Source organism: Periplaneta americana, chromosome 6 (assembly GCF_040183065.1).
Source record: "Periplaneta americana isolate PAMFEO1 chromosome 6, P.americana_PAMFEO1_priV1, whole genome shotgun sequence".
NCBI classification, from domain to species: domain Eukaryota; kingdom Metazoa; phylum Arthropoda; class Insecta; order Blattodea; family Blattidae; genus Periplaneta; species Periplaneta americana.
Window position 1 is genome coordinate 15,307,554 of NC_091122.1, and position 26,534 is coordinate 15,334,087.

General features: G+C 36.6%; 1 protein-coding gene across 1 annotated transcript in view; it reads right to left on the minus strand.

Annotated features, from left to right (window-relative positions):
• Window positions 1-22,774, minus strand: part of LOC138701025 (glyoxal reductase-like) — a 36,090-nt gene extending 13,316 nt beyond the window's left edge. The window contains exon 1 of the mRNA XM_069827525.1: window positions 22,754-22,774. The gene's annotated coding sequence lies outside the window, so the exon portion shown is untranslated. The remainder of the gene's footprint in view (window positions 1-22,753) is intronic.
• Between the last annotated feature and the right edge of the window lie 3,760 nt (window positions 22,775-26,534).

The window sequence follows — 26,534 nt, forward strand, 5'->3', positions numbered from 1 at the left end:
AATAATAATAATAATACAATCTCTGGCGAATCCTGAGCTTTATCTCGCCAAATACGAATTCGCTATAACTATTTCCATCGACGCTAGAAATGACCTAGTAGTTGGTACAGTACATCGTTTTTAAAATAATAATAATAATAATAATAATAATAATAATAATAATTATTATTATTATTATTATTATTATTATTATTATTATTATTATTAAGACGCGCCTTTTTTAAACCTCACTAACTAATTAATTGCATCATGTTCGTACGGTACAGCCTCTGTTTCAGCCATTAATTTATTGTCAAATTTTAGCCGCGAGTTGGTACAACTGCCTCGATGCATTACGTGTGCATTGTGTTTTGATTTCATATGCGTCATACTGATAGAAAATGAAAAAGACAATCTCTAATCCCGAGAGTTGTGAAGTACGGGCTGTAATAAGATTTCTGCATGCGAAAAGTCTTAACGCGGCTGAAATTCATCGTCAACTATGCGTCGTTTATGGACCAAATGTGATGAGTCAAAGGAAAGTTAGCTCATGGTGTAAGCAATTTAGTGAGGGGCGGACAAATGTTCATGACGAAGAACGGAGTGGCCGGCCGTCGATAGTGAGTGATGACATTGTAGAACAAGTGACCAATAAAATGTGTGAAAACCGGAGGTTAACGATTTCTGAATTGACTTCTCATTTTCCTCATATTTCGCGGTCTTTGATACATGAAATTGTTACCAGAAGGTTTCAGTACCACAAAGTGCATGGGATGTGGATTCCAAAAATGATTGGTACCTACTCCCTAGAAGAAGAGAGAATGGATTCAGCGTTCAATTTCTTGGAACGGTACGTATTTTTACCATGATACAACTACCCACCATATTTTTATATTTGCACCTATAACCTAATATATAGATTTCCTTATTTAGTCTCATGGTAAAGATAAAATAAATCTTAAAAAATTTGGCAGGATGATCGAAAGAAACATAGTTGATAGTGACAAAGTTTTGATCACACCCACCCGATCTAAAAGCATCTTGTTTACATGTGGCAAGAGAAAACGAAAAGGCAGACACGAGGACTAAATATATGTAGGCCTAGTCCTCTTTGACGGACATTTGTAACTAAGCACGTCATTAATGCCAACATAGGAATGTAAAACACGAGATGTAAGCTGAAGAAGCATAGATTTCACCCGAGAAACAAGAATAATAAAACTACAGAATGGCTTAAAAGTCAGTTGACAAAAATGCATTGTTATTGTAAACACGGGATAGCACTCGATGAGCTCTGATGTTTGTTTTCGAAAATATTATGTTCTGTGAGGTAACCCTCCCAAGGGGGGGGAGGTGTGTGTGTGTGTCTCTCTCTCTCTCTCTCTCTCTCCCCCCTCCCTCCCTCCCCCATCGCCTACAAACTTCACTTGCCTGATTCGGGTTCCACATATTGCAGATAGATGGCAGGACTGTGACTCATTTTTTTCAAGTTGTACACCCTTCGGTGGGCCACGCTATGCATGACGTGTAACTGTGGAAAGTTAGGATGATGATGATGATGGAGAAACTCAGTGCCCGCACACAGTCTGTTCCTGTCGAATAGCACCAAGGGGGCCGCCAGGCTTAATGTCCCATCCGACAAATCACTACCGTATCTACAGTGACATAATATGCTTTCTCTTCATATGTAAAAGGTAAAGGTATCCCCGTAACATGCCATAAAGGCACTTGGGGGGGGGGCATGGAGGTAGAGCCCCATGCTTTCCATGACCTCGGCACTAGAATGAGGTGGTGTGGTCGGCACCACGCTCTGACCGCCTTTTACCCCCGGGAAAGACCCGGTACTCAATTTTATAGGAGGCTGAGTGAACCTCGGGGCCGTTCTGAAAGTTTGGCAACGAGAAAAAATCCTATCATCACTTGGGATTGAGCCCCGGACCTTCCAGTCCGTAGCCAGCTGCTCTACCAACTGAGCTACCCGGCCGCCCTTCATATGTACTGTGGAGAAATTTAGGATTTAACCCAGGCATATCCGTACACAATCTAGTGATTTGAAGTTGTGCACCACTACCTCTCCTAATCCCGAGATAGAAATTTTACATGAAAATCTCTGACTGCTGGGAATCGAACCCAGGTCAGCTTGTCTGGAGGCAGACGCGCTACCACAAAGGTAACTCGGTGGACTATCCCTCCCATATCATTGTATAACATAATAGGAACCTCCGCATGATATTCTGTTTGTAAATTTCATTATTATTCCTTGCAAGTCATCTCAGATTTTTAGTATTTTCGCCATTAATCGTTGCGACAAATTCTAAATTAAGATAAATACAAAGATTTTCGTTGTTGATATTGTAGGCTTTCCAACATTCACAGATTATGGTGGTTCTTTGGATAACTCAGACCCCTATAGTATTTAATAATGTTTAGCACTCTCTGATTCGTAAAAGAAAAATAGGTCTATATTAAGCTTCCTCTTTGCTTGTCTGTTTACGACATGCATTGGAGTGCATCATTTTTGTGTTGAGTAAATTAATTGAACAGAATGACTGAGATCGTGCTTAAAAACTTTGTTTAAATGATATGTAACAGGGTTTGTGTACAAGTAGTGCTGGAGAAGCAAACGTACACTGGAAGTATCACATATGATAAGGATGTTTTGTTTAGTTTTTTTTTTTTTTTACATCCAAGAAAACTTTATTGTATAAAATATACATTACAGTTTAGCTGATAATGAAATAAAACAAAACATGTGGAAAATATGTATTCGGGAAGCCATCTGTGATGGTCCCGACAATAGAACAAAAAGTTTTGTTTAGTGTTGTTATTTTATGACAATATGATATTCACAAGTGCACTGTGGTACGGTATCCCAACAATTCTCCATCATCATCTCATCATGGATGTAGTGTAGACCAGCCTCCTATGCTGCACCCTGGGCAACGACTGTCAGTAAATAGGTGAGCACAACTGGCTTCATATGGATGAATGACGAAAGTCAAATACCCACAATCAGAAAAAAAAAAAAATCTCTTAAAAACTTCTATAGAAATTAGGCTTGTTTTAACTTGCATACTTCATGTGAGAGGTAAAGGCGGCTATTTCCATTCTAATTTAATTTCATCATAACAATGCCAATAAAAACTGTTACATTTCCAAAGAAATAGCCTACATACTGTGAGCTACACTAAACACCAAGCCTAAGGCGAATACGTACTTCTGACAATAAAATTCTGCCTGCTAATGTACGTACATAAAGTTGGCCATGATTTGCCAAGACAGCTTGTTTAATAAATCTCCTTGAATCAAGCCCAAGCATTCAGTGCGTCAGTATTCAAGTGATCTGCTGGTTTTAACTAAAGGCAAATGCCTTCACCACTCATGTGACACGTTTCCTGCCATAAGTACGGTATATTAAGCGAAAATCGTTTTGGGCAAGTGAACCCACTCCTGGTCTGTGTAACTTTTCTGATACACCCTCTATATAAAGAGACGTATGCTTAGTAAGTTAAAGTGCAAACATAGTTATAGCACTTCATTATATGATAACATAGTTTTGCCACGTCTAAGGCTGAAGTGCTAGTGCTCTTCCATTCAGGCGGCCTGGGTTCAGTCCTTGGCCTGGTCGTGATGGAATTTGTGGTGGAGAAAGTCGTTGAAGAGGGTTTTCCTCTTGGTTTCCCCTGTTGCCCTGTATCATTGCACCAACACACTCCACTCCCCCCCCCCCATTTCATCTGTCTTTTCAGTAGTAAAAATGAACTGGGGATGAAGTCTTGGGGGTAGTTGGGTTTTCTATGCTGACATAGGAAGGACTTTGGGCTCTGGGCCCATGGGGCTTATCAGGCTACTCGTGTGCGGATGGGACCTGGCTCTTTCAGGAAGGCAAAATACGAACCCCACTTCCCTAAATTTACAATAGCAATAGCCCCACAACTTTTACGGGGATCGTAATGTGCTAAATGTTTATGTACATAAATGGATTCAAAATTATATGTGTATGTATTATTATGATTTTTTGCTAAATATTAATTGTAATTTTAATAAATTGTAATTGTATTCTTAATATTGTAGTTGTAATCCCCTGGTAGAGGGGAAGAAAAGGCCTGATGGCCTTATGTCTACCAGGTTAAATAAATAAATAAAAGAGCAAATGCTGAGTAACTTTCGGTGCAGGACTCTGAACTCATTTCGCCGGCATTATCAGTTATCACATTCATATTATTCAGGCGCTAGGTAACCACAGCAGTTGATAAAGCGTCGTAAAATAACCCACTTACATGACAACAAATTCTTAATTGCCTCAAACACCACAGATTACAACCAATACCATCTACTTTAACAGCTTGTAGTGGTAGTTCAGTGTTCTGGTTATGTTTGGTGGAATATGGTAATCAACTATTGGCAACACTAGCAATTGGGAAAAATGTGATTTCAGCTGGTTGATCGGGTTAATGTTTTTACATTTTGTAGTTGTGTGTTCAATCTGAAGCTTTTTCTAGAATATAGGCTTTATAGGCTTTCGTTTGTGATCATGTTGTCCATTAGTATGATCGTACTCGTAGTGTGATAGGCAGTGTAATGTGGAACAGTATGATAATGGCAGACACTGAACAGCGTATATGCATAAAATTCTGTTGTAAACTCGGGAAATCTGCTACGGAAACGTATGAGATGATAAAAGTCGCATTTGGTGATGAGGCCATGTGTCGTTCAAGAATTTATGCATGGTTTTCAAGGTTTAAAAAGGGACGAACATCGTGTGAAGATGATCCCCGTTCTGGAAGACGTCCCACGATTTCGTCAAATAAGAGTTTAGTGGAGCGTGTGTGTAATTTGCGAAGTGGTACAGACCTTAGTATCAAGCAGATTGCTGACAAACTTAAAATATCTTACGGAACTTGTCAGTCACTTCTCTCCGTTACAGGGGTATCGAAAAATTTAACATCTGACGATAAAAAAGCATGGTCCGCAGAGATGTAAGTAGTATGTAATAACTAATTTACCTAACTCAGGTGAAGGTTGAGTACGGGTTCACATGGATTAACTTATTTAATAGCTTCAAATGGATGTAAACCATTTAATTAATTAGTTTATCATTTTCATTATTTGGTAATTCTCCAGAAAAACCACACCCAGGAAGGCACAATTTTGTTTTGCTTCACTTGCTTCTGTGAGATGTAGCTATATACAGGTAGTGATAAACATGTGATTTTAGTTTGCAGCCACACATACTTTCAATATAAAAATTGCTTGATACCTATACATTCAAATGCACTGTTGTAGCTCCCCCCACTTGTTACTAAGTACCAACATGCGAGAGGTCCAGGACGAATATTACTACTGGTGCAATGTCAGTTTCCTTAGTATTACGTCCTGGACCCCTCGAATGTTATATTTGTAACAAGTGGGGGGAAGGCAACAACAAACCACCAGTAACAACGAATGCGGTAATTCTGGAGAACGATTACTGCACGATTTTCGAACTTTTTTTTTTCTTTCACAGACGACTGTGCTCGATTTTCGTAATGTAGGGCTAACACAAAAAAAAATTCAGAAACACAATTTCGACTGTAACCTAACATAACCTATCACAATCTAAACTAACCTAACCTAACCTTAACTAACCCAAGCAAAACTAAGCTAACCTAACCTAAACTAACCAACAAATATAACATTACGATACCGTCCAAAACTACGTATGAAACTTCAAAAATCTAAAAAAAGTAAAACCACAGTCTAGTATATACAGTCGCGAAGCTCAATACGTAGTAAATATGCAAACATTAGATAGTTGCTCACCACTAGGATCGCTAATATCGCCTCATTACAGGCAATGCAAAATAGTACCGTCACAGTCTATTGTTTCTAGCACCCTCAAAACTCAGGCTTCGTGACTGTATATAGTAGACTGTGGTAAAACCATGGTCCACCTGCAACAATTTACACATATAAATTATGGAAATTTAAAATAGAATAATTAATTATCTATACATGCTCAGAACTTATAAAATCACTGGAGAGGTTTTCCTCTAGAATTAATACGAAGATAATATAATTTAAAGCATTTCACCAGTTTTCACATTAAAATATTTGGAAATAATTTTTGGGGAGTTCGTTCTTTATCAATAATGGAAATCCAGTGAAGGTTTCAAACATATCAATTCCATCACAGCTCATTCGATTCATTGGATTTACTCAGGAATCCGTAATTGTAGTAGTAGTAGTAGTAGTTTTATTAAAATTACGAGCTAATTAAAGGAAATCTGAAAACATAAACATGCCTTGGTTTAAACTGTCCCAGCTGATAATAATTGTGTTAAATAACCATTTTTTTATTTTTAGGAAGAAGGCCTTCAACATTTTATTTCAGCAACTGCCAGATTAAAATCATGGCTGCGCCATTCACCGTAACTATAGTAACTTTAATTTAAAGCTTATCTATACTAATAACAAATCTGTAGCCGAAATTTTTCTAGTAATTTTCGATTTTCCAAAAATAATTGGTCCTAACATATATAATTAACCACCTTGAAACCGAAAATCGCTTGTTTGAAATTTTTGTTTGTATGTCTGTCTGTCTGTATGTATGTTTGTTACCGTTTCACGCGATAATGGATGAACGGATTTCGATGAAAATTGGAATGTAAATTATGTTCGTTGTAATTTAGATTTTAGGCTATATGGCATTCAAAATACATTATTTAAAAGGGGGGTTATAAGGGGGCCTGAATTAAATCGAAATATCTCGCTTATTATTGATTTTTGTGAAAAATGTTACATAACAAAAGTTTCTTTAAAAATAATTTGCGATAAGTTTTATTCCTTGAAAAATTTTGATAGGCCTGATATTTAATGAGATAAATGGGTTTTAAAATTAAAATAACTGCCATCTAAGGCAGTATAATGAAATAAAAAACAAATGACTTCGTCTATAAGGGGCCTTGGACAGCAACAATCGAAAGCTATGAAAGAAAGCCTACAGAGAATGTTTCTGTGTTTGTATGAAGTAATATCGGAAGCTAAATTAACCGATTTGTATAATTAATTATTATTTCACCATTGGAAAGTGTAGTTTCTCTAGATGGACATAATGCTATAATGTTATTGCAGTAACTTCTGATATAATATAATGTAATATAATATAATATATGTAATGTAATAAATTATATAATATAATTTAAGTTATTTGAAGGGTTCAGAACCATAGTGGGCCGAACGCCATTTATTGAATACGTAGAAAACAAGGGTTAAAATTAATTTATTACCATAATTCAATGGAAACCTATAACAAGTAAAATAAAGTATACACATTAAATCTAAATGATGTCAGTGTTCATTAAACTATGGTTGCATGTAATAAAAATGAGAAACATGTTAAAGGAATTGTCATTGCACCAATGGGTGGTCTCTGGACCAAAATGATCGCATTTTAATTATTTGGATGCAATTTAAATTAAGTAACATATTAAACGATTTATCCTTCTATCAAACACGAATGTTCCCTGGATCAAATGTCCTATTTTAATTATGTAATTACTTTATATTTATTTCTAACGGGTGCAGCGGAGCGCATGGGTATGGCTAGTAGGTATTAAACCTTTTGATTGCAATAACTAAATGACCTAGAGAGAAATTAGATATAAAATGATGTGTTATTTAGTCAGTTGTCCGAAAACAGGTCTGAACCTCTGAAGTGATACCAAGAAGGCACGTGTGTGGGTTTGGATATTTATAAGGGATTGGCTCTTTGTGGATAGGGGTTCGCATATCGAGATAATTTGGGAACCACTAGTGTAACTTTTCTTAGTGTCGTTTCTATGAAAGTGAAAAGCCCATATTCATATTCGTACATTGATAGTTTTATGTCCAAGGGCAGATATTTCACTGCAAACCCTTCATTTTTTAATTTTCTCTTTCCGCCTTCTGTATTCTTAATCAGTCTTCATATTAGTCTATTAATTTTAATTATGATACAGAGTAAATTGATCTACACAATTTAGTGTAATTGTTGAAGTCTGCCATTTATTTCACTTATGCATAACTTGCTAATAACTTAATTACTTAAAGGTAAAAGTGCATTTCGTAGTAGTACAAATACTGTAGTTTTATTTAAGAAACAATTTGCTTCTCAAAAGACTTCTTCAACTAGTCAGAAACATGTTACAATACCCATGCTCGCCTTTCCTTAAGCTGCATCTACATGGTTCAATTTTCCATGCACGTAGGCATGCAATCTTGAAAGAATATTGAAAGAATCAGCACACGTTGAGTTAAGATGCATGAAGATTTTGTGTCTACATGATGCGCCGTTTTGAACGCCATCTTCACTAGGTATGTATATACTGTATAAATTAATATTAAATATCAATCTTGTATGCATTGTTTGAATGCATAAAGTTGAAAGAAAAGTTGAACCGTGTAGATGCATCTTTACATTGCCTTACAAACGAACGCACAGTAGGGTGCAATGTCTGCGTCAGTGATGAATTTCAGGCGCCCAGCGAGAGCCGAAAGTTCGTAAAAGCTATGATAATACATAGTATAATCATGCAATGACACTTCATAAAATAATTGTTTCCATATTTGTTTAGTACTTTGCACCAATAATAATCTAACACACACGTAGCTTAAAAGTTCTTTGCTTTATTTTATTACTTTCTGGCATAGATCACTCTCATACTGCCCTGGGGATAAGCCGAGAAAGGAAGTAAGTTTCCCCTTCTTATTTCTCTTTTTTTACGAGCAAAAATAGTTAAAACACTGTCACGTATTTGCAGTTGCATCAATAGCGGAACTCATATCTTTAATGAATCACAAAATCTGTCCATATTTAATGAAAGAAAACCTGACTACTAAATAAATGCTTTTTTTTTTTTTAGTTTTTTTTTTAACTAGCAGGACTTTATCCCATTTTAATAAAGACTAAAGAAAATAAATAACAAAATTAATCTCTTAAACTACACTTGACAACTAGAGAGACTGAAACTGAAAATACTTGTTCAGCCCTATTTATGAATACAATATTAAAATTCAGTGTTACTCAAGCTCACATGAAAATGAACGGCATTTTCTACTTGTTAACAATTTATCTAACTAAATCTTTAAATAAATTCAGTTTTTCAGGATGTCGCTGATGTATTGGGGCACTTTTTAACAAACTCACTGCTCACATAGCTTCATATTTGTTAGAATTTGCTTGTGAAATTCGATAACTAACTTAAAATGTTTTTAATATTTATGTCGGGAAGCTTATTGTCACATATTTCAGATCTTTTAGTTTCGTTATTCGTGTCTTTCCTAAAGAAAATGATTATTATTATTATTGTACAGGATGAATCGAAAGTCTGGGACCATATAAATATCTTCCATATGCTTGATTTTCGATTACCATAGGTGTTACCAGTCTTTTTATGTTGGTTATTTAACGATGTTTTATCAACAGTTAGGTTATTTAGCGTCGATGAGATTGGTGATAGCGAGATGAGACCGAGGATTCACCATAGATTACCTGGCATTCACCTTACGGTTGAGGAAAACCTCGGAAAAAGTCTAACCAGGTAATCAGCCCAAGCGGGGATCTAACCCGCGCCCGAGCGCAACTTCAGACCGGCAGGCAAGCGCCTTAACCGACTGAGCCACGCCGGTGGCGTTACCAGTATTGTAAGACCAAATGCTCTACCAGTGACACATTCGATTCTAGCCCTCAGCTATCTCAAAAGCCGACTTTTGGATGCAACTTTGAAATTTTAAATAGAAAGGGATCATGTAAGTACCGGTACTCAAAATCATGTATATCATATATAACTACAACATCTTTGATTAGGACTGTTTGGGAGTCACGTGCAACCACACTCTCTCCGTGCTTGTGAGGAAAGGTTGACGATACGTGCGTTAGCCCACTCACGAAGGTAAACAGTTACGGGTAGGCCTGAATGAGGTTTTGCCTGTCTCTGGTATCCGACAAAAAGATTACCTTCTCAGCTGGGGAAGATGGAGTGGGGAGTTAAGGTGTAGTCGGAAGTGACTCAATTGAGGTATTAGTGTCCAGGCCTGTTCTAACTTCTTGTTTATAGAACAGCTAAATTTAAATAGGCCTAATTTCATTTATGCATATAGCTTACGGCTAATGAAATCACAGGTGTTTGTTATTGTAGGTATAATCAATTTTATTGGGTAATATAATAAATTGCTAAATCTATGACAGTTTCTATTACTCCGTTGTTTATCAAATCCTTTGATATTTGCTGCCAAATATGTACTTGATTTTGCGCACGCCCGCTATGTTTCAAACACTAACAAGAATTCACTTGTGCCACAGTGACGTTATGCCTTGTGCAGCTGCGCAACCCAAAACTTCTGAACAGTCGGAAAATATGCGAACCGCTAGAAGGCTGTCAGTACTTAGTCCCGAGCCCCGACCATTGAGGCAGTCACTTCTCGCATTCGTTGTCTCCCTCGTATGTCTAGTTATTTATCAGTAACACGTACTCTGCACTGGAACGGTAATGAATGTGTGCTTTGGTTGACGTCTCGTGCTGGTTTATTTTATTACTGCATTTGGGCTATCAGTTATCACGGTTCTTTGGTGTGTTTATTGTCAAATTAATTACATTTAGTCACTTTTTATTTATTTAAACAATTAAGAAAATGCCTAGAAAGGTTCACAGTAGTGAAAGAAACTTAATTGCTCATGTGATTGCAATGTGTGAGGAAGAAAAAAGGGATGGTTGGAAGTTTCCTCGAGATCAGGCCGTGAAGAGGGCCGCTTATTTGACCGGGAAATCTTTATCGTTTATATCGAAGATAAAAAGGGAAAACAACTCTTTGAAATCCTCAGAAGAAAAACTATCGACTAATATGTAAGTAATAACAAAAGTTCGAATTTTATCTTTAATTCATTTTTAAATGCTGCCGGTAGTAATAAAATAATAGGCAAGGAAGTTGACATATTGTAGTTTTAACAATTTTTAACATTTCTGTCTTTAATAGATGTGGCAACAGAGTAACAGAGACAGGCGTTACGGGTGCTGTCACCATATCCCCTTCCTTGTGTGATTACGTTCACAAAACATGCAGAAAATAAGCGAATTGTATGCCAACAGAATAGCGCTTCCGTTCTTGCGTCGCGCATGATGTCATTCTTTCACATCCACTAACTGATAACGCGAGATTTGACAGAACTAGGCTATTTCACACTTTAAGATTAGTCTAAAATACATTAACGTAATAGAGATAGAACAATACTATATTACACTATCTAGAGTAAACCTTACTCCACAGGATTAGATTCGTACTCTTCAAGAGTTCCGAGACAGTTTTCCTTAATCCCCATTCCAGTATGACCAGTAGGAACATTTGGTTTCTGCGCACTTCGAAACGTTCGTTGTTGGGCAATAGCCGCAGCAGTCGACACAACATTGTGCGTGGATGCTGTTGAGAATCTGGCAGCTTATCTTTTGCACGGGCTAGGCATTGGTGTCCAGTCTGTATAGATATTCTTCCTTCCCGCGTGTAATTTATGCGTGTTAAAGCTATGAGTAAGGACGTCCTTTGTTACTTTTATTTTTCAACATCTACGTGGAGGATTTAGTGAAGAATTGTTTTCAGAACATGAGAGGAGTGATAGTAGGAGAAAAAAGAATAAAGTGCTTAAGATTTGCTGATATGCGTTGTTAGCAGAAGAGGAGACGATGCTAAGGGATATGGTATTGGAGCTAAATGACAGCTGTGAGCAGTATGGGATGAAAATAATTAATCCAAACAAGACGAAGACCATGGTTATCTGGAGAAAAATAAAGACGATAAACTTGCGAGTTCGAAATGAGGCAGTGGAATAAGTGAACAGCTTCAAACACTTGGGGCGTACTATAAGTAGTAATATGAGCTGCTGCCAGGAAGTCAAAGGAAGGATAGCAATGGCAAAGGAAGCTTTTAATAGAAAAAAGAGGCATCTTCTGCGGACCTCTGGAAAAAAAGAACTAAGGAAGAGACTAGTGAAATGCTTTGTGTATGAGTCAGAAACCTGGACTTCACGATGAAGTGAAGAAAAGCGACTAGAAGCATTTGAAATATGGATATGGAAAAGAATGGATCGTGAGAAATGGACTCACAAAATAAGAAATGAAGATGTGCTGGAAAGAGTGGGTGAAGAAAGAGTAATGCTGAAACTGATCAGGAAGAGAAATATAAATTGGCTGGGTCACTGGCTGTAAAGAAACTGCCTACTGAAGGATGCTCTGGAAGGAATTGTGGATGGAAAAAAAGTTCGGGGCAGAAGAAATCAGATGATAGACAATATTAAAGTATATGGATCGCTTGGGGGAACTAAAAGGAAGATGAAAAAGAGAAAGATTGGAGAATGCTAGGTTTGCAGTGAAGGACCTGAACTTAGGGAAGAAAACTGAAGGGTACACGGGAAAAACGATCAAGGTCCATGAAAAATCGAAATGAATGAATGAATGTTGTGAGAACTTCAGATCTATTTCTTGATAGATCAATAATATAAATAAAGCATCTTTGCTGAATTAAAAAAAAAAAACAAAAACAAAAAATAAAATGCGAGAGCTTCAAAAGAGAATGTGATGTCAACAATACAAACACCTATTCTCATAGCGAGGGTCGTGAAATAATCGGAAATGTAATTAAGTTTTTTATTCAAAAAAATTCAACCGGGAAATTAAGGTATCTCATGCTACATAAGGCACTGCTGCTACTGGAAAGGCTGTCTTCATGATTTTTTAAAGGCTAAACGAGTCAAAAGACTAAACACCTTTCATGATGGCAAAGTTAATTCTCCAGGAAAGAAACGTACAAGCAGCTATAGCTCTAAAAATAAAATGAATTTGATTGACTATTGGATCGTGAACATATATCTGGGGAATTCTGCCAACAATTCTCCATCGCCACTGTCTGTGGTGCACTCTGGGTAGTCTCTGACGAACTACTGTTCTCCAACCAGGAGATCAACTGTGAAAGGAATGTGCTTACTATTGCGTCATCTATTGGAAGGCAGTAGATAAATAATATGATCGTTATAACGTCAGTTTAAAAACCATGCGCTCTCCTGCATATGTTATTTCCTGTATGAAGAGATTAAAAGACCAGGAGATTAACTGTGATCTAATATTGTAACTAGGATAGTATCAATATGTCTGTATCAATGTTATGGTTTGTGCTGTCAGAGCTAGCCAATAGAGATTCCCTGGAGACTTCCTCGTGGTTGGAGTACAGTAAGTGGTCTATGTTTCTCGGCACAAGCGATATTTATGGATCTCGCTCTTAGTCAGGGCGAATACGGACAAGTTGAGGGTCCTGACATTGGACAAAAAATAATTATAATATTAAATAGTGTAATTACTTCCGACATAGGACAACGAAAAGTCCCTTCGGGTGAGAGCGCAGTTCACTACCGTAAACCTCCGTGTGCTGCTACAATACAAGGCGCCGATTTGGGCTACCTCCACGTCTACACTCCACAGCATGATTCGAATCTCCGTAATGAAATAAAATTTTTCTTTTAGTCCTTTCTTTTATTTTTTACAACTCCTTTTAGTGTAATAGGAATCAAATAATTTTGCTTATGTTAATACATGTTACAGATAATTACAAAATTAGTGAACATTTGTGGTTATAATGCCAGGAAATCAGGACATATTTTGTCATCAGAATTATGGTTTTTCTTCTTTTTTACTAGCGTCAAAAGTTCCTATTAACACGAAAAAAAAAATAATAAAGCGGAAAGTATTCTAAGGGTAAAAAAAAAGACGAAAACCTGTTATATTTTCACTGAAGAACTTAAAAGGCAACAATATATATATATATATATATATATATATATATATATATATAGTATCTCCACCAAGATTTGAACATGCAACCTCACTAATTCTTAGCTATCGCTCTACAAACTACGCTTAGAGTTATACTGCAGTCAGAATGGCATTGTAACGAGCAATAGTCATACTCCACTTGAGAACCTGTTATACAGTATATAGTGTTTGTGTTACAATATTCACTGTTTAAACACTCTGAACGATGTCTTTTAAATCTCGTATATGAATTATTTTCTTGGAAGATTTTAATGATTAATAGTTGTGTTCCCCATTATAACTACTAGAAGAATATACGCAATCTTTTGGATAAAACCTGGCTGTCCCGAGTACTCACGGAAATACCCGATTCGAACTTAACTCTCAGACGCCGGCCACTTTCATTTTGACCAAGCGTACGTATATACTGAATTCCATATAAGAAAAATATTCAGGTAAACAATCATTTGATGTGAAACGTGTTACGCCGCTGTGACAGGTAACTTGATTTGTCATGTAATTGCAGCGCGCGAACTCTCCACGTGCGTTCGGTACAGTCTGTTAATATGTAAATTAGGAAATTAGTTTCCGTTCCTATGAAGACGGGCATTGAATTCTATGAAGTAATGCTTTTTTATAATACCTTGTTGATCATTAGTCCGATTTTTCCACACAAGAACGATGTGGGGCCACACACTTCGTAATTGTATGAAAATTGTATTAAGGAGTCGTCTTAATGCTGCTGCCTGTGCAGTGGCAGGTGTTTGTTAAGTATAACATGAATAATGTTCATGCTTATGCACGCACAGGATAGATAACTTTGTAGGGTTACGAAAGAGCGAGACAAGTCTCGGCATTACATGCAAAATGGTATAGGTTACGTTTGGTTCTATTTGCATGAAATACAACATTAGGCCTACAACCTAAAGGAAAGCCGCCTACTTTAGACAATTCTGTGAGAATGGATTTGTGATAACTCATATCCACATTCTGAAAGTATCACGAATCTCGGTTCATGATTTTATATTTCACGTCGGTCTAAATTATCGTAAACGATCAACATCTTGATAAGGAATTGCGAACTAGTTTTTAGCGCATACATCAACATTAGCCAAAAAGAGACCTCGTATGATTTGGTACGATGATATAGGACGTGGTAAAACTCCACCATTTTGTTAATATTTTAATATTTTTCTTATCTGGAATTCTGTATAGTACGAAATATGAAGACCTCCCTCAAAGAACGTTGTATATCATATGCAAAAGCCGTTGATATACAACCTTCTTTGAGGGAGGTCTTCATATCGTGAATATACGTTCCAGATGGTACTGTTGGCAACACTGTCATGTGGCAACGGCGCTCAATAATCACAATGGAGACGGAGAGTGAGACGACGAGTGTGGTTATATCGACGCCGAGCGGAATGGCTCAGTTCGAACAGCGTGCGAACATCAAGTTCTGTGTTAAATTGGGAAATACCGAAGCTGAGACAGCGCAGATGATGAAGGATGCGTATAAAGATGAATGTATGTCCCAGGAACTAATAGGCGTTTGGTATCGATGTTTCAAGGAGGGAAGGCAATGCTTGGAGGACGATGAAAGTTGGGGTGTACCAGTTAGTGCCGGCTGTGATGAAACTATAGCCCGCGTCAAAGACATCATTCGCGAAGATCGCCGATTAACGGTAGATGCTGTTGCTGACATGGTTGGTGCTCCACATGGGACCTGCCTTAGGATTCTTCATGACGATCTGACCATGCGCAGTCGTAAGCGAAGGTAGGATCTGTTCTTTAATAGGGATCTTTTGCGAAGTTTAACCGTTAGATGGCAGGAGAGTTCCATGCGGCACAGGGCTATATTATGTCATATGCTACAGTTCATTTCGTTCTCACGCTTGGTTTTCTGTGCGTGTCAAAATTATATTTATAATTATTTTGTATAATCTAGTATAATTTAATATAATTCGGTATTTTTTACCTCATAATCTAATTTAATTTACAATAAATAATAGCGTAAACTTGTATAATACTGAGCTATTCCCCTTAAGAGATGGATGAGGAAATCTGCAGTATGCAGAATATAGATACGAGTAAATTGAATGTTCATGAACCTTAACGAGAACTTTGAGAAAGAGGTGCACGAATAAAAAAAAAGAAGGATCTTTGTCGACGGTGAATATTGCCTTTTTAACCATAAGTATTGTAAGTAGGTACCGTACGCGATAAACAGGATATGCAGCCACCAATGTCTTTTTTTATAGGGAAGGGACTATGGGGCTTGAATTCCTCGTACTTTTTTTTCTCTAGTTGCAGAAAGAACAAATGCAATTTTGAATAGGATGATACAATATGATCGCAGTAGTATCACGATTATTCGTGCGTTTCGTAGGTTAAGGATATGCAGTTTTGAATACTATGTATGATTTTGAAAATTTGAAGTTAAAACATGGTTTCAATAAGTTACATAGACTATATTATTTATAGGCCTATATATTTTTTTCACTACGGATCGTTCTAGATAATAAACATCCCAGTTCATCGAGAGTTTACTGTAGGCCAAGTATCGTTCCACTATAAAATGCAGTCGTAAACTTCGGGAACTCCTACAAGTACTGCATACAATCTAAGCTAACACAGCTTGCTGTCGAGGTTGCATATGTTTTTATTAATTTCTTTTCTTTGCCCTTTTCCAAAATGAAACTGTAGCCATCAATTCCTTATTTGAAGTAGTTCTTTTTATTTAATAGGCAGAATCTTTCGGGACCTGATTGAAGGTAAAAAGCTTTCCTTGGTTATTACGTATAGGAACACAACAAAAATTTGACATTTTGAGTTGTTTTTAAGAGTATTTAATATACTAATACCCTACTTAAATCCTCAATGTTTATAAATTGGAAAACAGATGCACACGCAAAGCGCATCCCTCAAAGTACAATTGCGCTATCTGTTGGTGCTAGTTCAGGATATCCCTATTCAGCGCACTAATACGTCTTTCGGCTAAGGTAGCGCTGAGTTAGTTCCTCGTACTCTACTTATATGTATACCACTCTACAGGTTAGACTGGAGGGGGGTTATGTTATTTGGCTTGAGTCTATGGAAGAGTACGAATGTTTACAGTAGATAGTGTAATTGTTAAATTCCTACTACGTTAGAGTATTTTTGGATAATCTTAAAATGTAAAATGGCCTACTTCTCTGTCACGCCCCTCGTTTTCAGTGGGTGTGAAAGAATGACATCATGCGCGACGCAAGAACGGAAGCGCAACTTTTTGTCTGTTGCCACACTGTAGCAACGTGACAACAGTCTTGTTTGGGGTTGTCAGCTAAGAGACAGTTGCAGTAGGTACTGTAAGACACCATGAAAAAGACTCCAATGCCATGCATTTCTTTACTCTCTACAATATATTGTCATTTCGTATGTTAAAAAAAGTTTTCTGCACAACCTGCACTTTTCCTTATATTAGGTTTGTTCCAGCAAGCAGTTCAGAACGCGAACATCTTTCGACGCACGCTCTAGTTGAGTATACGTTCACAGAACTAGTTCGGGATTTTACGTTGAAACATTTCTTGATCTGTTCTTTCAAGGCCTACGGAGTTTCTTCTCATATTAAAATAATTATATTCATCTTCCGAACTTAATTCGTCATAAAATATCACTATCACCTTCCAAATCACTCATGATCGACCATTTTTTAATTTTAACCTGCCCAGTCTTGAAGTATTTTAACCTCCTCATTATTGTACTAAGCCATCTGCGCATGCGTCAGCAGTTCAGAAATCAGAATTCCCAGTTCCTACTCTTAATCGATAACCAATTTCACTCGTTCCGAACGAGTTTTAAAGCACGTTGGAACTGGTAACTGGAAGTTCAGAATCGGTTCTAGTCTTGTTGGAAGATACATTGAGCTACTGCGCATGATCAGGCAGTTCAGAATCGATTCTGAACCGTGCTGGAACAAACCTATTTAAGAATTGCTATTATAGTCCCGTCACTCTAATTTCCGGTAGCCAATCGCGTTGCAGGTCGGCTACATTTAAACGTGTGCGTCTTGTGATTCGCTGATGAAGACGTTATTTATTTCTTAAGGCTCGATAAATACGTAATATAATCGCCCGCCATTTTGGCTCTTTCGTTGGCATTCGCAGAAAGCACACGAAAACGTTATTTGCCGCTCAATTATTGACCGAATTACAGTGCGTTTGATTTATTATCATAGGAGCTACGACATGATAATGTTTAACGGTGTGGCAAATAGATTCCTCGTATGGTAGCTCGGCAACGAAAGAACAAAAATGACGAAGGATACTACCACTGCCATCGTGATCTAAACCAGGCCGTAATGCAGGATGTGTGACGTCACTCGATGGGTCGGGCTTTTCTATTTGAGTATACGGAGCTGAGTGAAATATATTACTTTAATGCGTGTCAGTGCTCAATTTTATTTAGTGTAATGTGTGTATAAGATACGTTCACTTCTTATTGCATAATATGTTGCAGAAATAATTACAAAACTGTGTTATTTTAATGTGAACGGAGTTTTAAATGTTAACATAACCTGTTTGCATCAACATTTTAAGTTTGGAATGGAAGCTATTTTGAGATTTAATAAAGAAGAATTATTTATATTGTGATTTTAATTTAGCACATCTATCTTCCTTACTTGTAGGTAGAAAATTTACCACAGTCCCTCCTATGAAATTAGTGTAGGTACGTACGGTTGTGTGTTACTTCATCTGGTAGGTTAGATAAATAGAATTCAATACGACCCAGTATAGTGGGGAACAAATAAATAATACAATTAAACTGTTATTCAATGTAATGTGTGCATAAGTTCCGGCAAGTTCCATTTATTTGTTGCATAATGTGGCAGGAATAATTATAAAACTGTGTTATTTTTATGTGAAGAGAATTCACCATGTTAACATAACCTATTTGCGCCAACATTTCAAGTTGAGAACGAAAGCTATTGTGAGATTTAATAAAGAAAAATATATTTAGGATAAACTTCAGAACACGGTTATCTTCCTTACTTATAGGTAAAAAATTCACCACAGTCCCTCCTATGAAATGTACATTCGGTTATATTACTTAACTAGGGTTAAACGAGCGCTGAGGTATAATTCCGGTAACTTCTGAACTGAAAACAGTTGAATTTATTTTTTGTGGAGATGCATTTCATCCTCTATGCAAGGCATAATAAAAGCCTGAACTAACCGAACTAATTAGTATATGCAAGGTGTATGAATACGAAAGGAACTACCTCAGCGCTAGTTTAGCCCTGGTAACATATTAAACTAATCAGACTGGAGTACCGTATGAAACGAATAAATACAATTGAAGTGTAGACAAATTGCATTTACAAGTTATACGTAGCGTTATGCTAAATTATGATGCATAATTGCGAATATAGAAATAAGGCAAGTACTGATAGAGTAAATATAACCTATAATGTCAGTAAACATAACCTATAATGTCAACACATCAAAATATGCGTGCGATGCAACTGAAAATTGTTGAAACGTACTTAAATGAATGTGCAAGAATTTCGTAATAAAGCGAGCGTGCTTTATTTCAATTAATTACAATACTAGACACTGTAACAGTAATGAAAACTATAAGGTATAATTTTTCATAATATACTATATGTATCTCGCTTTTAGTTCAAATTGTGTATATTATCAAACGTATTATTTATAATGTAGATTATTCACACATAAGAAGGGCACAATAATTTAAATTTAATTAAACAAATACGGTAAACTACAAAAATGGATTAGACAAGAGTAACATCAGTAACGCTGCACTTAGGCCTAATCATAATTTACTTTATATCCCAGTCATTGTTTCACTTTCACGTGTATATTATTACACATGTTTACTGTTTATAACACCAAAAATTCACTTAACCACATAAGGGCGCAATATTTAATCGAAATAAAGGCAGATATTACACATACGAACTTTGCCTGCAACAACATAATTTTCACACCAAAAATAATATTATACCTTACGTTGCAAGTGAATTGTGTCTCAAGTGTCTCACAGTCATTGTTTAAAATTTTACTGACGCGATTACACTGCATTTCAGAGAAATATATGTTATTCTTCATGCACTGCAACTAATTGATATGGTTGAAAGACCGCCCTTCGCGATCAGCTGTTAAGCGAGTCATGTGGTCTGCCTTACGGCCTGTATTAGATCACGACGGCAGTGGTACATACCGTTGCTAACGAGAATATCTCGTAAGCAAGAAATAATCGATTTAGACCGACCAGACCGGTTCAGAGTTCGTGTCTCGTGATGGTGTTGGTCATTGTGCCATCTGTTGAAGATTATTGAACTACATCAAGCCGGCCTCGACTGCCAATTCTATATAAAAGATATATATATATATATATATATATATATATATATATATATATATATATGATCTAGGATAGTAATGCTGAATGCGGCCGGGTAGCTCAGTTGCTAGAGCAGCTGGCTACGGACTGGAAGGTCTGGGGTTCGATCCCAGGTGGTGACAGGATTTTTTCTCGTTGCCAAACTTTCAGAAGGGTCCCGAGGTTCACTCAGCCTCCTGTCATTGTTGTCCTGTGTTGGTCATTGTGCCATCTGTTGAAGATTATTGAACTACATCAAGCCGGCCTCGACTGCCAATTCTAAAGCCTATATAAAAGAGCTATATATATAGCCTATGTGTATGAATTAATCAACCTATATTATATTTGTATTCTATAATTTTGAAATATATATTAATCCTACTTTTCACGTGCGATATTATTCTTCTCTAGTGTTAATATTATATTATATACTTAATTCCATTGCCGCTGTAATTATATTTTAGTTTCTATTTTATTTATATTATTATTATTATTTTTTATTTTAATATTATATCTGAACTGCGACCGAGCACGAGCGCTGCTCATTCGGTCTCAAATTTTGTTAATACTACTGTATCTTCTTTTTATATTGCTTGTATTATTTTATTTGTATTTCTCTTTGTTTGTTTTTGTAATTATATTTCTTTATTCTGTATATTTGAATTTAAATAAATAAATAAATAAATATATATATATATATATATATATATATATATGATCTAGGATACTAATGCTGAATGTGGCCGGGTAGCTCAGTTGGTAGAGCAGCTGGCTACGGACTGGAAGGTCTGGGGTTCGATCACCAGGTGGTGACAGGATTTTTTCTCGTTGCCAAACTTTCAGAAGGGCCCCGAGGTTCACTCAGCCTCCTATAAAATGGAGTACCGGGGGTAAAAGGCGGTCAGAGCGTGGTGCCGACCACACCACCCCATTCTAGTGCCGAGGTCATGGAAAGCATGGGGCTACATACACTGCATTTTCAGTGTCCGATTTCTGACATGCCTGCGTTATTCTATAAGGAGGTAAAAGAAAAAAGATGCTTTCAGCTGAGAATGTATAAGCGTTATTAGTATAAGCGATGTTGTAGTTGTTACATTCGTAGTAAAGTAAGAGATTAGAAAATTAGTTGAAAAACATTCTATCCATACATACATATATAAGGAGGAAAATGAATCATCAACTAAGTACTGGTAGGAATTACGTAGACTCAGTAAAACAGAACATAATATATTCCTACAAATATGGCAAGGGAAGCTTCGATTCCTATGGTCAGTGGTTCAATGCTGCAAGTTTCTGGAAATTATCAGACGAGTTCCAAAGAATTAGTCTAAACTACGATGAAGTCAAATTAACAAAAAGTACAGTAACCATTAAGAATTTCACATACGCCCACACACCTACTGTTCCGCAACACTACTCACAAAATGATATTAAGATTTGTCTGGACATAATCCCTCAGAAGGCTGAGAGGATTCCATTACAGAACTCGCACATTAATCAAGTTCTCTTTAAGACACACTTACAGCGCTATTTCGTCTTAATGAAAAAGAATAGTAGTAAGTACGTCCCGATAAGAGACATTGTAGAAGTGGCAAACTTCTCTCAATTACTTGATCTCATGGCGGTGCCGAAAAATCGGAGAAATAGGAAAGTTGTCTGTGGTCCAGTTCTGGATAATAACCTTCCTGTTGCCACAGACCAAGATAGATTAGCAGTTATCGAAATAAGTTTCGAAACTGAACTCAAATACTATTACAAGTTCATTAGACGGGAACGGAGAAAGAGGTTATGATAAGCACGATCAGAACACACGTGTGCCCATCGGCTGGATAGCTCGGGCGGTGGGAACATTTGCCTTAAGGTGCAGAGCTTTGCTCGGGTTTGGATTTGATACCTGCTTGGGCGGAATACCTGATTGGGATTTAATATCTATAAGGCATATCGTGTAATCATATGGCGAATATTTGGCCCCATTTTGCCAAATGCGATACAAGTATAACCATTTGTCTATGGCTACTACTATACTATCACGAAATTACATCGGCGCTAAATAACCTATTGATACCACGTCTTTGATTAACTGACTGAAATATATCGTTTGTAAAAAAAAAAAAAAAAAAAAAGTAGACCTGGAAAATAAATTGGGTATAATACGAAAACGTGACGAAGATTTTTTTTGTAAGAAATATCACCAAGGTTTGAAAAATGTAAAAATGTTAGGGATTCTTTTATCCCTACATGAGATAATTAATCCATGAGGCGTCCTGCTGCTCATTATAGATTGCAATTTATTATCTTCTTTAGATCTTGAATAGATTAAATGTCTGTGTGTCAGAAGGCAATTGTAATCATTTTGATGACCTACATGAGTGGAAATGTAATTAATTTTACAGGTTCCATCTTCATTTTCTGTTACTGCTATGCTTGCAGGACAGACACCATTGATCTTATTGCTGCCCTGAGTTTTTATATGCCTAACACCTTTGCTACGAGAGTTAAAATGTCCCGACCGGTGACAGACATAATAATGTTTAGTACAATTATTAGCAACACGACGTGAGTCTTGCTGTTTCACATACCTTGTTACTGTTGCTTTTTCAACTTCTTCTTTCCATTGCATGAAGTGCTGTACTGAGGAGAACTCCCTGTTTTCGCTCTTGACTGGAATATCGTGTACTAATTCGAAGTGTTCATACAAACTCTTCTTAACAGCTGTTGTGAATTCACAAAGTCACATTTCAATTTGCTTTCCTTAATATTATCAGGTGTGCCGGTACCATGAACTACTCTTTCGTGGAATTTCAAATGTTTATTGTGATTAAATTTTCTTTGACATGCAGAACACTCATAAGCATACGACTTCTGGTTTATCTTTAAAACATGAGGATGTGCTTTTGATACATGTCTTCTAAGATTTCTATTATAGTCAAAGCCTTTATTACACTCCGGACAATTGAACTGTTTAGGCATGTTTATTCTGTTATTAATACATCAAAACGCACTATAATACGAAACCGCTAACCCTGTATCATCATGACCATTCCAAAATTAATTAAAACCAGCACTGTTATTCTCTAAAAGACACTTATCCTACTATATGCAAGAAGAACTCAGTCCAAACAACATAAGCACGAAACATGATGTTACGTAACATTTCATAACATAATACACAAACTTGTAGTCTGCATTCACATCTATCACACGAATGTTATTTTTATGAGCAATGATACTCAGTCTGAACAGCACAGAATTACAACAGGCTCGAAAACACGACAATAAGAATAACACATGACGCGAAACATGACCTGCCAAACTCAAAGGACTATGTCCACTGTCCAGCATAGCGAAGAGCAGTTGTCCCTTTCCTTGGTCATTCGGCATTACGCGGGGGCGATTTTCTGTGGTCCATAGATATGTTTATGTTTTCTCTATATACGTATAGAGAACAGAGCTCTTTTAATACTGGCATTTTAATTGTAAATTAGATTTCTTTATATTTGATTATAATACAATGACCGAAAATTCAGTTAGGCCTACCTCAAGATATATTTTAACATAAAAACTATATTATTACATCAGTGAGCACGTGACCGCACGGCATTCCGAGGAGCAGTATTGCCTGCTTCCTCTCTTACGGCTGTCATTATTCAGCTGTTGACTGTCATTCAACTTACGGCTGTCGCTGTCATTCAACATAGCAGGTATAACATTCGTGTCTTTCCGCCCTCATTCGGCATTGCGAGGAGCAGAATTGCTTACGCTCCCTAGACTCTTGCAGGGTTGCCATACGTACGACTATTTTGACCAATTGTACGAGGTACGACCGAACTCTAAGTCGTACGCAATTTTGTACGACTATTTTACTGAAGGGACAAAATTATTTTGGAATTCACAATGTTGCACTATAATTAAAAAAGAACAGTTAATTTGCCCCCTTTCTAGACAACTTTTCTCCACTCAGTATGTCCCTGATCACACACACACACACACACACACACACACATATATATATATATATATATATATATATATATATATATATATATATATATATATATATATATACTTTAAAGGGATAAAAGATGCTTTGAAAATCAATATGGTGACTACACTTGCCATGCAAATCATAAATTCGTCATCTTGAGCTCCAGGTTTCATGCACGGTGGGGTTATATCAAAATAACACGAGTTCAGAGATCTGATAGCTTCATTGTATGTTCAGCAATGGAAGTAATTATTTTTTATGAATTAAATAGTACCGCGCTAGGATTAAGAAATCTAGATGCGCTGACATTTTAGCAGTGTCGGATTTGAGTCGATTGCAGGTGGATTAATTTGATGTAATCATCAGCTGCCGCACAGTTTGATATTAAATGTCTGCCGTTGCGTCGGCCAAAGATGAAGTTTCTGCTGGCTTTCAATATAATAATGTTGTTTCCGACCAAGCGTCATCATGCATGCTTTACCGAAAATGACAGTTTTGATGAAGAAATGGTAATTTGAATACTGAATACCTTTGTGGATATCAAATATAATTACTAAAATTCTTGATTGGATGAAGAAATGGATGTTGGAATAGGAAACACTGGAGAATTCTGGGTTTGCAGTGAAAGATCTGCCCTTAGACAGAACACTATGAATGAATGAATGAATATAAATATATAGGCATATAAACCACTTTTTATGGGCGTTATGTGAAATATATTTGTGTGCACTATCTATAAAATAGTAAAATGATGAATGTACGGCAATTTTATGCTAAAGTACGACATTTTTCAGAAGTTGGTACGACGATTGCGTTTCATTTATCTGGCAACCCTGGACTCTTGTGACAGAAGCTTGTGTTTGTTTATCGTTAACGCCATAAGCATTGAAAAGTAGGAGATGGTCGCAAACTTCGCTGGATGTGAAGTGCGGGCTGTAATAAGATTTTTGCACGCTAAAAACCTTACGGAGGATGAAATATTCTGTCGTGTTAGTGCAGTTTATGGACCGGATGTGATACATGAAGAGGAAGTGAGGAAATTGTGTACGGAGTTCAGTGAAGGTCGAACAGAAGTGCACGATGAAGAACGAAATGGCCGGTCTCGGTAGTGATTTATGTTATTTTGAAAAGTAGTAAGCAGAATTTAATGAAAATCAGAGGTTCACGATTTCTGAATTGAGTTCTAATAAAATTCTTCGCCGCCAGGAGTGTAAGAAAGTTTTTAGTGTAGCCTGCGTAACACGGAGTGGTCCTGTGGACAGCGTAAATACATTTTATCGAAAACGGTTTAGTTAAATTTTCTCCAAAACACTACCTCGATGCTTGCTGTTCCACAGCGGGACATTAAGTCCTCACAGGCATTAACATTTATATTCGAATCTGAAGTTTCTTAGAAATGCCAGAGTATTTTTGTTTTCTAAATGTGTCGTGTGTTTCATTTCCACTCATTAAAAAATCAAGATAATCTTCGCCAAAGCTGTAAATAATTATGGCCGCATTGGCGTGTTACTGATCTAGGGAAAATAACTCTTCGATTACGAAAGTATTCGCAACGGCTACAATTATTATTTACCATTTTGACGAGATTTAGCAAGATTTAATTTATTTGTTAACGTTATACATATTGGGAACATGTTTATTTGTGTTTTAAGGGACCTTGAAATATCAGAGCCGGTTATATGTATAATAATTGCCGTGTAAATAAGATCAGAATAGGCCTACTATGGCAGTAACCCCCTCAACATATATTCTGCGAATTTAATTAATCACATCTGGAAGACACTGATGATTTATTTGATCATGATAATTTTAATATAATTCCCAACATTAGCCTACATGCCTTGTCTGAAATGCGAAATGACTTAAGTTGTGACATTCTGGAACTGATCGCCTATTAAGAGTTAAAAGTAGTTGAAAAGTAACGCGTTTTGGGATAAGCCTCAGGCTGCAGTGCAAGCCTTCAGGTCCCTCCTCCGTAAATTAAAGGGAGGGTGGGGGGAACGCGTTTTGGGCTGTTCAATAGAGAATAGCTATCGTTGATTTTTTGACGTCTTCTCATTGACAAACCTTAGATAAATAGGCCTAACTTTACTGTAGGCCTAATCTGTAAAGTTAAAATTAACTGTTATTAAATGTTTTAACCAAATTATTATTATTATTATTATTATTATTATTATTATTATTATTACTACTACTACTATTAGCCTATTATTATTATTATTATTATTATTATTATTATTATTATTATTATTATACTCAGGATCACATCTGGAAGATACTGATGATTTATTTGATTATAAGCCTAGTCAGTTATTTAAGGATACTGTATTAACTATTAGGTTATTTACCGTCGATGGAATTGGTGATAGCGAGAT